Source organism: Schistocerca americana, chromosome 8 (genome assembly GCF_021461395.2).
Source record: "Schistocerca americana isolate TAMUIC-IGC-003095 chromosome 8, iqSchAmer2.1, whole genome shotgun sequence".
Lineage (NCBI taxonomy): Eukaryota > Metazoa > Arthropoda > Insecta > Orthoptera > Acrididae > Schistocerca > Schistocerca americana.
In genome coordinates, this window is record NC_060126.1 from 311,568,726 (window position 1) to 311,584,490 (window position 15,765).

Genomic DNA, 15,765 nt, shown 5'->3' on the forward strand with positions numbered 1-15,765 from the left:
CATGTTTGCACACAATTGATGTATCATCTCCATACAATATTTTTTAGAGTTAGAACAGAACTGAATATTATTAATGTAAATCGAGAATAGAAGGAGTCCCAAGACAGAACTTTGAGTCACTCCATATTTGATATAAGTAATCTTGGATTTGAAAGACCCACTGATCATTTTAAGCAATATATACCTGAAAACTGTTTTCTGTTGCTCATATATGATTTTATTAACTCACAGCCAATTTCTCTAATACCCAGGTTCCACAACTTGTCAAATAATGTGGTGATGTTGACACAATCAAAAGCTTTTTCTAGATCAAGGAACACTCCAGTAACATACTCCTTATTCTATATGGCAGTTATTATTTCGTCTATTAATCGTGGTGCAGCTACAGAAGTTGACTTGTTTTTCACAAAGCCATTTTGATTTTCAAATATTAAAAAACTCTGTAGCCTCAGGAATGTTATTAGTCATTATATAACTTTCTCATTTGCCTTAGGAAATCCAAGTAAGATTGAGATGGGGTGGTGGTGCCACTCACGATATAGCAGAGATGCTGAATTGCCAATAGGCACAACAAAAAGGCCGTCGCAAATAAGGTTTCAGCCAGCAAGACCTTCATCAAAAATAGATCTTTTCTCTCTCTCTCTCTCTCTCTCTCTCTCTCTCTCTCTCTCTCTCTCTCTCTCTCTCTCTCACACACACACACACACACACAACGACTGCAGTCTCTGGCAACTGAAGCAGCTACAGTGCATGATGGGAGTGCTGAATGGGTAGGGGTAAGGAAGAGGCTGGGGTGGGGAGGGGTAGGAACAGCAGGTAAGGGGACAGTGAAATGCTGCTAGGGAGGTCGCAGGGACGAGGTGGAGAGAGGGTAGGCCAACTAGATGCAGTTGGGACGTTAGGTGGAGGGCATGGGTGAGGGGATGGGGATGGAGGTAGCAAAAATGAGAGAAGTAAAGAGACTGGGTGGAATGGTGGAATGAGGGCTGTGTAGTGCTGGAATGGGAACAGGGAAGGTGTTGGATGGGTGAGGGCAATGACTAACGAAGGTTGAGGCTAGGAGGGTTACGGGAATGTAGGATATATTGCAGGGAAAATTAACACCTGCGCAATTCAGAAAAGCTGGTGTTAGTGGAAAGGATCCATATGGCACAGGCTGTGATCAGTCATTGAAATGAAGGATGATGTGCTGGGCAGCGTGCTTAGCAATACGATGGTCCACTTGCTCCTTGGCCACAGTTTGCTGGTGGCCATACATGCAGAGAGGCACCTTGTTGGTTGTCATGCCCACATAAAATGCAGCACAATGATTGCAGCTTAACTTGTAGACCACATGACTGGTTTCACAGGTAGCTCTGCCTTTGATGGGATAGGTGATGTTCGTGACCAGGCTGGGGTAGGTGGTGGTGGGAGGATGTATGGGATAGGTCTTGCATCTAGGTCTACTACCGGAATATGAGCCATGAGGTAAGGAGGCTGATAATAGAGGTTGCATAGAGATGGATGACTATATTGTATAGGTTCAGTGGACAGTAGAATGACACTGTGGGAGGGGTGGGAAGGATAGTGGGCAGGGCACTGCTTATTTCAGGACATGACAAGAAGTAGTCAAAGCCCTAGTGGAGAATGTAATTCAATTGCTCTAGTCCTGGGTGGTACTGAGTTATGAGGGGAATGCTCCTCTGTAGCTGGACGGTGAGACTTTGGGAGGTGGTGGGAGACTGGAAAGATAAGGCATGGGAGATTTGTTTTTGTACAATGTTGGGAGGATAATTATGGTCCGTGAAGGCTTCAGTGAGACCCTCGGAATATTTCAAAAGGGACCTCTCGTCATTGCAGATGCAATGGCCACAGTTGGCTAGGCTGTATGGAAGGGACTTCTTGGTATGGAATATGTGGCAGCTGTCAAAGTGGAGGTATTGCTGGTGGTTAATAGGTTTGATATGGACAGAGGTACTAATGTTTGAGGTGGAGGTAAACATCTAGGAAGGTAGCATATTGGGTTGAGTAGGACCAGATTAAATAAATGGTGAAGAAACTGTTGAGGTTCTGGAGGAATGAGCATAGTGTCCTCACCCTTGATCCAGATTACAACGATGTCATCAGTGAATCTGAACCATGCGTGGGGTTTAGGATTCTGGATGTTTAGGAAGGATTCCTTTAGATGACCCATGAATAGGTTGGCACAGGATGGTGCCATGTGGCTGCCCATAGCTGTACCAGGGATTTGTTTGTAGGTAATGCCTTCAAAGGAGAAGGAATAGTGGGTGAGGATATAGTTGGTCATGGTGACTAGGAAGGAGGTTGTTGGTTTGGAATCCATTGGACATTGGGAAAGGTAATGTTCCATAGCGGTAATGCCATGGACATTAGGGATATTAGTGTGAAGGAAGATGGTATCAATAGTGACAAGCAGGGCACCATGTGGTAAAGGGACAGGAACTGTGGAGAGTTGGTGGAAGAAATGGTTGGTACCTTTTATATAGGAGAGTAGGTTCCAGGTAACAGGTTGAAGGTGTTGGTCTATGTAACCGGCCACAATGAGGCGTCCTAGGTGGTTGGGTTTATGGAATTGAGGAAGCATGTAGAAAGTAGGAGTGCGGGGAGTGGTAGGGGTGAGCAGAGAGACAGACTCTGGGGCGAGTTTCTGGGATGGGCCTAAGGATTTGAGGAGTGACTGGAAATCCCGCTGGATTTCTGGAATGGAGTCATTGTGGCAAGGTTTGTAGGTTACTGCCTGGAAAACTACCTGATGCAGTTATGTCATTTACTGCTGTGGCTATGGCTACAGAAATGTTGTTTATGCACCTTTTTATGCTGTTCATGGACAATCCTGCTGCTTTTGTATTTTTTAGTGACCTTACTATGTAATTTATTTCCTTGTTTAGTATTTTATCCATCTTCCGCAACTGAAGTTGAATATTACAAAATAATCAGCAACTAGCTGCATAATAGAAATTAAATTTCTTAATCAGTTGACATTGGCAAATAATGTGATACTTATAACCTTCTGAAGATGGGTAATATGTGCCAGAAACTGGTCAAGAAATTAAATTTCTTTTATGTAAATGGTTGCTCAAAATTTTTATTTTCTTGCAGCTGGTTGGAGATGAGTATATGTTTTGTCTGACTGGGATGCCTGTATAACTATATTGAAGTTGTTGAAATGGTGACTGATGGACTTTCGACCAGAAGAAAAGTACTCATTAAAAATGTCTACAATCAGATGTTGGCATTTGATGATACTCCCTCTATAGTTTATGGTAAGATCACTATTTGATTTGCCTTTACACTCCCTAAAGCTATTTATTACGTCTACACACTGCAAATGACTGTGAGGTGCATGGCAGAGGGTACATCCCATTGTACTTAAGTTATTAGTGTTTTTTCCTGCTCCATTCATGTATGGAGCACAGGAAGAATGATTGAATGCTTCTGTGCATGCAGTAATTATTCTTATCTTATTCTCATGATCCCTATGTGAGTTATATATAGGGGATTATAGTATGTCCATAAAGTCACTTTGTTAAAAAAAAAACTTAAACATTAGTGTCATGCAATATTTTGTGTGATGTAATATCTTGTACAGACATCTTTTATTAACCTGACACGTTCCACATCATTACGAGGTGTCGTATTCATGATCTATGGAACAAGTATTAATCTAATCTAATCTATCTTCAAGAGTCTGCCAGCTCAGTTCCTTCAGTACACGCTGCCATGGATTAAACATGTCTGTGACCATGCATGCTGCCCTTCTCTGTATACGTTCAATATCCCCTGTTAGACCTATTTGGTATGGATTCACACAATTTTGCAACATTCTAGGAATGGTTGCATGAGTGACTGTAAGCAGTTTCCTTTGTAGATTGATTGCCTTTACACAGTATTCTATCAATAAACCAAAGTCTACCGCCTGCTTTACCCACAACTGAGACTATGTGATCATTCCATTTCATATCCCTACAGAGTTTTACATCCAGATATTTGTATGAGTTGGCTGATTCCAACTGGGGCTCATTGATATTGTAGTCATTGGATAATATGTTTTGTGAAATTTAATATTTATGAACATTTAAAGCACGTTGCCAATCTTTGCACCACTCTGAAATCTTACCAAGATGTAACTGAATTCTTATGCAGTTTTTTTTCGAAAGTACTTCATTGCATACACTGCATCATCTGCCAAAAGTCTGATATTACTATTAATATTGTCTGCAAGGTTATCAATATACAACTTGAACAACATGGATCCCAACACACTTCCCTGGTGTACAGCTGAAGCTACTTCTACACCTGACAATGACTCTCCATCCAACATAACATGCTGTGTCCTCCCTGCCAAAAAGCCATCAATCCATTCACAAATTTCACTTGGTGCCCCATATGATCGAACTTTTGAGAATAATCATCCAAACAGCTCAGCCAGTGTTAGTAGAGTTTCTTAACGTTATGTCTACATATTTACTTTTTTAGTTTCTTACAGCAGATCTTTACAAAAATCACAATAGTTCTTAAATTCTACCTTTAGCCCATTATTATTGCTATTCTTTAATACTGTTCATTGGAAAAATGTTAGTTTTTCTCTTGCTTTTTTCACTTCATGGTTTATGCAGTTTTTTAATCTTTTTGCAATCATTTACTGCAAATGTCATTTCTGGGCCTATGACATTGAAGCAATAATAAAAATCTGATGATGCAATTTTGCTAAAAGTTATGCAGTTCTTTTACACAATTGTGAGCTTTTTAGGACACTGCTGGGATCTTTAACACGTCGTCATGAATGGTTCTTTTTGTCACATATTGTTTCTTTTTGCTGCTGGCATGATTTCCAGCTTCTATCTCTACCTGTGCAGCATGGTGGTCAGAAATGGCAAGCTTCAGAATGCATTGCATGTAAAGCGGTACATTTAGTTATAATATTTCAATATGCAAGGGGATTATAATTAAAGTTAAACTTTCAAACTGCTGTAGAAATAACACCTCTGGTCAGAATGATGTCAAATCGCAACGAAATATTATGGGAGAAGGGGGAAAACGTATGGCAGAAGAAAAATAAATAGTTACAAAATGCAGCAATGGATGGCACTGTAAGCATCATAATTTAATAGTGGTCGACTACAAATGATAAATGAATCACACAATAATGCCTAAGGTGTACATTTGACATCAAACAAACTGTACACCTCACTGTGCTTGGATATACGGGTGTGATACAGTCAGTTACATAACCCCATCCACCACAGCAAGGTCCCATCACATTGGATTGGAAAAATTGGTTTTTAATTATCCCAAAAACAGCATAAAAAGCATCAATCACATTGGTTTTTAATTGTCTTGAGGCCAAAATCTACATAAAAAGCATTAATCAAAATAAAATTGGGTTATTAATTTGACTGGCGCAAAACATGTTCAGTATGCTGTCCATCGTTTTCTGCAACAAGCGGAAACAGCATGTTCCACAACTGATCGAAGTGTTTCTGGAGTCACGTTCAGAATGTGTTGTGCAATGCTTGCCTTCAATGTAGCTAAGTTGGCAATCGGAACACTGAACACAACATCTTTCAGATAGCCCCACAGCCTGAAGTCACACTGATTAAGATCAGATGATTGGAAAAGTCAGGCTGTAGGGGAATGGCGGCCGATACTTCCAGCATTTCCTAAATGGTGTGCTTCAGCAGCTGCTTAACTGGATTTGCAATGTGCAGAGGTGCACCATCTTGCATAAAAATGATCCCATTCACACATCCACACTATTGGAATAACGTGGTTGCACAAAAGACACTCATAGTGCTTACCAATGATGGTACAGTCAACAGGACCGGAAGCACTGTCTCTTCGAGAAAACTATGGCCCTGTGATCAATGATGCTGTAAACCCACACCACAAAGTGACCTTTTCAGGATAAAGTGGTACTGGTTGATTTGCGTGTGGATTTTCCGTTGCCCATATTCAAAAATTCTATGTATTGACATATCCTGTCAGATGGAAGTGGGCTTTGTCTGTCCATGAAATCTTTTACAGCCTATCATTGTCCACTTCCATGCAAGCAATAAATTCTAAAGCAAAGGTATCTCTTGCTGGCAGGCCAATAGGAAGCAACTCCTGCACATGGGTAATTTTGAATGAATAGCAAAGGAGGATGTTTTGTAAGATTTCATGCACTGTGCTCACAGATATGTTCGGGCAATTCTCTGTGTACTACACATTTGCACACCACCACTCATCTCCTCCTGCATTGCTGTGGCCACTGCTTCCACTGATGTCGAATCAATTCGTTTCCTCCCTCTACCAGGTTGCACACCAAAAGAACCCATCTTTTCAAATTTCCGAATCATTTTCTTGAGACCCATAGCAGTTATCAGACCAACACCTTTTTTCAAACACTTCAGTGTCCCAAACTTCTGCAGAGCGACGTGTGCACAGTCATCATTCTTGTACTGCAGCTTTACAAGCAGAGTGTGATCCTGCATTAAGACAGTCATGGCGAATGTCGCGGATGTGAAAGGAGGAATAGCTGTGTACCCGTCATGTTTATACCAGCTTCAATGGGTCGTGCGCATGACAGGTGTTTTCATTTACATATTCTAACACATAAAGCGCCATCTATTGATCAATTTTCACGCTATTTTTTTTTCTTCTGTCGTATGTTTTTCCCCTTCTCTGATAATATTCTGTTGCAATATGATGTCATTCTGACCAGTGGTGTTATTTCTACAGTGTTTTGGAAGTTTGATTGTAATCAGCCAGTATAACTCGATACTATTGATGTTTCTGGTGGACTCATTTACCAGGAAAGTAAGTTAAATTGAGCAGGTATTAGGTGTAAAACAAAGTGTAGGGCTGTAGATAGAGAGACATTGAATGAAATGTGTTTGGCTGTCAAGAGTGCAATGTCTGATGCCTACAGTGACTAGAAAGAAATTCTGGTCATATGTAAGGACTGTTAGTGGCACCAAAGATAGTGTCCAGTCCCTAGTAGATGAGACAGGAATTGAAATTGAGGGTAGCAAAACAAAAGCCGAAATGATTAACTCCATTTTCAAATGTTCCTTTACAAAGCAAAATTCGAGAGAATTGCACCAATTTAATCTTCATGCCACCCAAAAGATGAATGAAATAAGTATTACAGTCACTGGTGATGAGAAACAGCTGAAACTGTTAAAACTGAACAATGCTCCAGGCCCCAATAGAATATCAGTCAGATTCAATGCTGAATTTGCAGCTGAGTTATTCTCTCTTCTAACTATAATCTATCGTAGATTTCTCAAACAAAAAACCATGCCCAGTTTTTGGAAAAAGCACAGGTCTACAAGAAGGATAGTAGAAGTGATCTACAAAACAACTGTCCAATATCCTTGATATTGATTTGTTGTCGAATCTTAGAATGTATTCTGAGCTCAAACATAATGGGGTATTTGAACAGGATGTCCTCCTCAATGCTTGGATTACAAAAACATTGATCATGTAAAACTCAACTCGCACTTTCCTCAAATAACATACTGAAAAGCTTTTGATCAAGGCAGTCAGGTAGATGCAATACTTCTTGATTTCCAAAAAGCATTTGGCTCAGTATCACACCTACACTTATTGTCAAAAGTATGGTTATATGGTGTATCAAGTGAAATTTGTGACTTGACTGAGAACTTTTTAGTAAGGAGGACACAGCATGTTATCTTGGATGGAGAGCTATCGTCAGATGTAGAAGTAACTTTGACGTCAGGTGTAGACGTAACATCGAGTATGCCCGAGGAAAGTATGTTGGTGCCCTGGCTGTTCATGTTGTATATTAATGATCTTGCAGATAATATTAATAGCAATGTCAGGCTTTTCACAAATGATCCAGTTTTCTGTAATAAATGCTATCTGAAAGATCTGCATAAATATTCAGTCAGATCTTGATAAGATTTCAACATGGTGCAGAGATTGGCAACTTGCTCCAAATGTTCAGAAACGCAAAATTTTGCACTTCACGAAATGAAAAACGTAGTATCCCATGACTGTAATATCAATGAATCACTGTTCGAATCGGCTAACTCATACAAATACAGATACTTTGTAGGGATACGAAATGGAATGATCACATAGGTTCCGTCGTGGGTAAAGCAGGTGGTAGGCTTTGGTTTATTGGTAGATTACTGGGGAAGTGCAATCAGTCTGCAAAGGGGATTACATACAAATCACTTGTGCAGCTGATTGTAGAATAGTGCACAACTGTATGGGACCCATACCAGATATGACAAACTGGGGGTATTGAACGTTTACACGGGAGAGCAGCATGAATTGTCACAGGTTTGTTTAATCTGTGGGAGAGTGTCACAGAGATAACGAAGGAACTGAACTGCCAGACTCTTGAAGATAAGACATAAACCATTCCACGAAAGTCTATTAACAAAATTGCAAAAATCACCTTTAAATAATTACTCTACGCATATACTACAACCCTCTCCATATCGCTCACATAGGGATCGTGGGGAGTAGATAAGTACTGCACACATAGAGGCATTCAAACAGTCATTCTTCCCGTGCTCCATATGTGAAGAACAGGAATAAACCCTAAAAACTGGTACAATCTACGCACATAACAAGGGTTTGCAGACATATATGGATGTAGCTTTTCCAATTTCGTCAGTAGACAGCAAGCCAGTGTTTATTTCTTCAGTTAGTATGATATTAAATCCAGCCATTTTTATTGCAGTGTTTACTGTCTATGTCAACAAGCAGGTCGTTACGTACGTGGTGGAGGTGTGATAGGCCTATAATATTTAAAGTTTTCTTTGCGCCACTTCTAATTAATTGCCGCTAATTCTACTATTTCGTCAATGCTGAAACTACTTGCATCTATTACATTACAGTTACTGACTCTCGCTGCAGAGATTGCTACCCCACAACAACGTTTCTCTTTCCTGCTGAAGGCAGAGCAAACGATCATGGAGAATAGCCAACGTAAACACACACTGTACCCAGGGTTATCAATTGTTGCAGTGATATTCAACTCATTGTGCTTATTGCTAAGACTTTGAAAGTTTTGTTTAATTAACCTGAATGTACGTTTGGAGTGCTGAGAATTGTTTGGAGGTATCACGCTACCAGATTGTTTTTAACACTACAAAAATTCCATTGTGTAATGTTAGGGCTAGATAAGGCTACGTAGGCAGCATTATGTTATGAATCTGGGTATATTCTGTGGACAGAAGTGCTAACCACTATTTCATTGGCAAATTTAATTTAATTTGAGGGGAAAATGGTGGTATAGGTGAAACAAAAGGACACATTGGTACAGAGATCACAGTTGCACTGCGTACTTGGCCATTGTTGTCGCTAACACCTGAGTGACAATAATTGTTTTATGTATGTCGTCGCGCACACAACGTTCAGACTTCAGAGTACTGTACCTCGCAAGCCCTCAGTGATCTAATACGCCTGCACTACGATGTACTTCCGAATAAACTACAAATTTCTGAAGAAGAAGAAGAGGTTGAATAAAAAACGCGTGGTGACCTCCAAAGAAATCCGTGTTCATAGGGTAAGAAATACTGGTTACTGTTTCAAGTTTCCTAGTCTACAAATTTCATGTAGGTATGTTTCTGTGCTACTTTGTAATGTTGGATTTCTACAGCTCTCTCTTACCCTCGTACCGCTTTACCCTCGTACCGCTAGTGACAGAGTGCTAATTAAAAGAAGCTTTTGTAAAATGTTTGTGGGCCCATACTGCCCAATAAAAATATTTTGTGATTTTTGAGACGTCTGTTAATTACAGTTGATTTCGAATACTGTGTGAGATTTGTTATTCGAGTATTTTGGCAGTTATCTCACTCACTTTAACTCATTCTAATATTATCATAGTTATGATTCACAGTTGGGTTTATAGTTTATTCCAATCATTGACTCCATTAAGTCTATTAATTTATATATGTAGTCCATGACACGTCTGCGATATATTGACGTGCGTCTCGCTTCCTTCTGAGAAACATGTTTGTGCACGTGACGGCCATCTCTGTGTGAGATGTCTCTGCATAGGGTGGATAAAAGTTTTTTCGTGGGTGGGTCTTTAGGTAACGTGTAATATGTATTATGCGGGAGGAGGTTTACAGAAATTATGAGCTGATTAATGTGCGTATAAAAATTATGTACATAACCTAATTGTATAATGAACGTGGTAATTGTATGAGTGCAACACAGATTTCCTCATTATTATGAACTTGCAGACAAAGGCGTCATCACATCAGCATTGCTACTGTGATGCGCAGCATTGTTTTGACATGACACCCAAATGGTTGCTGATCATGAGTAACGAAGACCGAGTGTGAAGGAAGTGAAAATATCACAATGATCGACAAGTATGTGTTTATGTTATGTGTTTTTGTTGTATATGATGAAATTTTATTAATAATTAGCTTGCGTTGTGTAATGGGATTAACTATATGAAACTTGAAAACAACGACATAAGGAGTTGTTTCCTTTCTTGGATGTAAATGCTATTGTTACTTTCTTTCGCACCGAAAATTTAAACAAGATGGTCATCTCATATTTTCGGAAGTGACTTGCAGGAGTGGTGTCGTAGTATTTTGGTGCCGTAACCGTGGGTGTAACGTGACAAATATGCCTATCACGCATGATACAGTAGTTTGCGTTCTTGCTATAGTTTCTCGTTAACGTCGTACTCTATTCAGGATATTTTCGAGGAAATACCTTTTGTTTTGATTTTATTTTCCAAATATGGAATACACTTAATGGCCCGCATTACACAATACCTCTGTTATTTTGGAAATAACAGATGTGTGATTACCGAGTGAGCGTTGTAAGACTTGTAAATGTCCCTTGTGGATAGATTGCACGCTGTAGTTATATGTAGTCAATTAAATTAATATTTTGCTGAAAATGCTGTTAGCATTAAAACTTTTATTTCGTAGATTAATAACGAATGGATCAAATAATCATCAGTTGCAGTGTCATTTTTGCACTCCAGTACAGTAATTGTGCGTTTGAGCAACGCAAAAACAAAATGATTGCATATAGCGTTGTTCGTGTGCCATTCAGATGGTTGACATGTCAGTGCAAGTTGTCCAGAACCGTTTTGTTGATTAGTGATCCTGAGATGCAAATTCTGGTCTAAGAATCGTATAAATAATCTGGAAAGTTGTGGCGATCATTGTTAACAGAACTCTTGTATAATAGAAATGCATGCATCATTGTAAAATAATATATGAATAGATTCGATTGGTGTGGCAAATTACTGGATTTTATTTATTGTACGGCATTTAAGTACATTGCAGTATTGGATCACATTATTCTAAATTACATTTCATTACAGATATTCACAGACAAACATCTAGTCCTCTCTGCATTCTTCTCTGATGTGTTGGAAGATTTTATGGATGAGGTTGTTTCTTGTTCTCATGTTGGAAGCTGTTTTTGTACGGTGAGATTTAAATGGCAAAGTTCTGTTTGACGTGACCTCTAGGTACCTTTGCTCCTTGTTGTGGATGAGGCGTGAGTCGTCAAAGTATACTTCCAGAACTCTGTTGGCTTCTCTGTTATTGAGATGGAAGCAAGTTACTTCTATCTTTGTGGCATTAGGCCTAAGCCTCCATTTACAGAACTATGCTGCCAGGGCGGACAGATCAGATGTCAGGGTTTCTTCCATTGTATCAAAATCGGTACGCATTGTTGCAATGGCCGAGTCATCAGCATACCCAATAGCTGTTTCTGGCATGTTAGCAATGTAGAGGATGAAACACAGTGGTGCTAATACTGAGCCTTGAGGTAAGCCATTTTGAAGGAATTTCTGGCTGCTGACTTTTTCCCACGACGACCTGGAATCCTCTGTTACCAATAAACTTTGTCACTTTTTGACAGGGAATTATTTTCATCAGTTTATAGAGCAGGCCTTGTCTCCAGACAGTATCATAGGCTCCTATCAAGTCAATGAAGGCCACAGATGTTTTTAGTTTCTTTTGGAATCCCACTTCAGTATGTGTTGTAAGGACCAGGACTTGGTCTGCCCACCTTCAGTTGGAACGAAAGCCGACTTATTCTACTGGGATGGCCATGAGTATTGTCTGACCAATCCTGCTAAGTAGTACTCGTTCCAGAAGTTTGTAAACCATGCTAAGCAGTGCTGTGGCTGGTAGTTTTGCAGATTTCCTGGTTTACCTGGCTTTAGGAGGGCAATTTTCTTGGCACGTTTAAGTATGTTTCCTGTCTGCAGTAGTGATATGAAGAACTTCGCTAACAATATTTTCATATGTTTGCCAGACGTTATAAGAAACTCTGGGAGATGTCATCTGAGCCAGAGCCTTTACCTGGTTTTGTGTCCTTTATTGCTGCCAAGATCTCTTCGGGGGGTGATGTCGCGTGAATATTTAGTATCAACACTGGCTGTTGCTTTTAGCTTTCTAAGTTCAAGTTTAATGCATATTGTTGTCTCTTGGTGGTTTACCCCTTTAAATGTTTTAACAGTGTGCAAAGCAATTTTGTTAGGTGTTGTGGTGTTTTCTTCTCGAGCGATACATCTGGCTGCTCGTGGTTTGCAAAGCAGAGACCATGCTTTTCTGACAGATACTTTAAAAGTCCATAGCCTGAGTAGTTTCCATCCACATTTGTCGTTGTGCGGTATCAAGGCTTTCTATGAGTTCATTTGCTATTTCTCTGTTACCGCTGCTTTGGTAGTCATTATACAGCTTCTCACATTTCTCCTCCCAGCCTGGAATGTATTCTTTGTGTTGTCTCTAGGTATGTGTTTTTTTGCTGTACTGATGACTGCTCCCACAAATCTTTTGTAACTATCAGCAGATGGAAGGATCCATCCTAGGCATTTATCGAGGTCTTCAGGGTAAGCTTTCCAATTCGCTTTTTGTAGGCTCCATCTGGATCAAGGAGTTGCGGTTATCAGTGGAATACTTGTGACAATTTCTACTAGGACTAGACGGTGTTGACTTTGAGGGAAATCTGGCAAAACATTTCAGCTTGTGTTGACCAGCTGGTGATTTTCATCAGCTGTGACAAAGCATAGGTCTGGGTCATACTCTCGTTTCCGAGCTGCAGATCTGAAGGAACCGCGATCTTTAGCATCAAAAACGAAGTGGGTGTTGTTTTCTTCTGCCCCATTTGCTTAGGCTTCACCATTTGTATCAGTTGTTCTGTATCACCATTGCGTGTGGTAGCTGTTTAAAAGTCTCCTAAGAAGACAGCGAGATGGCAGTGTGATTGAAGCACATCCACTGGCCATGCGGATCCTGGTGTTTTGTAAATGTTACTTGTGACCAATTCACTTAATTATCACGAGTGGATATTGTCATTTGTGAAAGGGGATATGAGCTGAGCGTTCTCAAATTTATTTTTGACGTATGTGGCTACTCCATAGGCACGGTGGTATGTTGAGCCAATGATATCGTATCCAGTTATTTTTCCTCTGGAGCGTAATCGATCTTCGTAATCTGTCTGGGTTTCCTGTAGGGAAACCATGTCAATGTTGTGCTTAGTCAGTAACTTTTGAAGAATTTGGCATTTGGTTTTACTAATGTCCTCAATATTCTGTTGGCATATTTTAATAATTGTTCCAAGTTCCATAGATGTTTGGCCCTGAGAAGTGCTTTTGATGTGAAGATGAGTCATTTCCTCTTGGTTATGTACTTCTCTAATAGCCAGGAGATCTAGAAAGATTGTCTGGCTGCCAGTTTTTTATTACACACTAACTATAGTAGGTTGCTAACACCACTGTTCGAAGATGGATTTTCTGGTTATAGCTTTCAGTTTATTTGGATGTCAATTTTCCGTTGTATCTAAAATACACCAATATGCTTAAATTGTTGTTCATACTGGATGTATTCGTATTACTATTGCAATTAATCTGAAGCAACCAGCTACATTTATGTGTAGCAATTTCTGGCTTCGTTTGTGGAGTTTGATTCTTTGCATACAAATTGGGAAGAAAATGAAGTACTCGCAGTATAGAACAGGGAACTATATACACTAGGATCAAGATAGACAGAAAATGTACGTGGAAGGTGTAGTTTGTGAAGTACCTTACATGCTATTTTGTCATAATCTTCCAATGATTATTTATTTATTCATCCAGGGATCAACTTCGGATTTGTCATCATAATCCCACATGAATAAACAGCTCAAAAATAGATGTACACAAACACAACAAATAAGATAACTGTTATTGAGGATAGTGCACTGGGTGGACTATGTCCTTCATGAAGAAACCATCATGACAGTTACCTGCAATGATTTAGGAAAATGTAAATCATATTGGGCAGACAGTGCTAGATTCCATCCTCTCGAATATGAGGACTTTGTCTTAACTGCACTGCCTCATTCAGAACAGTGTTCTTTAATATGCGCACAATTTACTCCAGATAACTTAGAACTTAAACATAGTTCTGACCTTCATCACTGCCTATGTTTGTTTGGTTTGACGCATACCATTTTTTTTGGTGATGCATTTGATACAATTTGTCATCTTTGAACAGTGGTGCTAGCAACCAGTATAGTTAAGTGTGACATCATTCAGTCATTGTGTATTTTACCTGTTAATGTATTGAGTACCATGGTAATGGGTGACTGTATGGTTCAGGATGCAATTATTAATGTCTTCAAGCATATTAAAAACTTTAAACCATCAAGCCATTATGGAAAATTAGGGGGATTCATTGGGGAAATAAATGACTTTTGCCCATGCACAGCCAAACTTGTCAGTTTGAAGAGTGAAGTTTGTATATATTATGGAAGTGTAATACTATGAGTGACGTTGTTTTCGTATGGGATCTGTGTAATAGTACATTACATTTAATACACCCTTGTGTATGCATTACTGGGATGATGGGTCTTCTGTGGCATAGCAATTATGTTTTTTAAATTAAATGGTGCATGCTGTTTAAAGTTGTGAAAAGTTTTATGAGCTTTATTATTTGTGATGGGGAATTTTATCGTGGGTTCTGTAACTTATAGAGTATTAGTAAGTCATATCACATAAGTATAGTATAACAACCTTATACTACCATTAATTCAGGCAATACACAAGTATACAATCGAATTTAGGTGACAAATGGCTACAGTACATAATCAGGGAGTAAGTAGCTTGACTGCATCATAAGAATGGAATTTGTGATGTAGCTTAAGGTGATTCAGTTGCCAATAAGGAATAATTATTACAAACCATAAAAAAACAGGGAATGCATCATATCATCACTCAATATCAAGTGTAAGATGACGTTGCATGGAAAGCAGAGTGGTCAACATTCTACAAGATGTAACTTTCTGACACATAATGTATTAAAAATACGATGTTAATGTGGAACCACACTGTACTTTCATAGAAATTTCATAAGAACAACGGAATAGTCAATTAGAACCCATTTTCATTTCTACTCTCAGTTTTACAGTATAATATGGGCAGTTTATCGTGGCTGCTTGATCTGTGGTTGTTTGGGATACCCTGGAGGTTGGTCCCGAGCAACCGCATTTAAGACACTGCCAACCCCATAAAACAATTGCGCTGCAACCGTTAACAAATGCTTGGTACTCTTGCTTTGTGTTGTGGATGGCCCTTTCTTATGTTTTTTAAATCTCTTTTTCTTAAAAAAAGAGAAGAGACTAATACTAGTCCATGATGGGGGTTCGAGTACGGCCTTCACAACACCAGAAGGGATTAGTGATTCTTACGACCATTATGTCAGTTCTACTTTCTGGGGAGCGCTGGAGCCAGATATATGCTGCCAGCCCTGAGAGAGGAAAGTGGAGTTCGTTCATTCCCTC

At 39.4% G+C, this 15,765-nt stretch overlaps 1 protein-coding gene across 3 annotated transcripts in view; it reads left to right on the top strand.

Annotated features, from left to right (window-relative positions):
• The first annotated feature begins 3,245 nt into the window (after positions 1–3,245).
• Positions 3,246–15,765, top strand: part of LOC124544643 — a 34,371-nt gene continuing 21,851 nt past the window's right edge. For 2 of the 3 annotated variants that reach the window (XM_047123257.1, XM_047123256.1), the window contains exons 1-2: positions 9,632–10,113; positions 10,209–10,340. The gene's annotated coding sequence lies outside the window, so the exon portion shown is untranslated. Of the gene's footprint in view, positions 3,264–9,631; positions 10,114–10,208; positions 10,341–15,765 lie in introns of those variants that run through there. The other variant, XM_047123258.1, reaches the window with a different exon arrangement.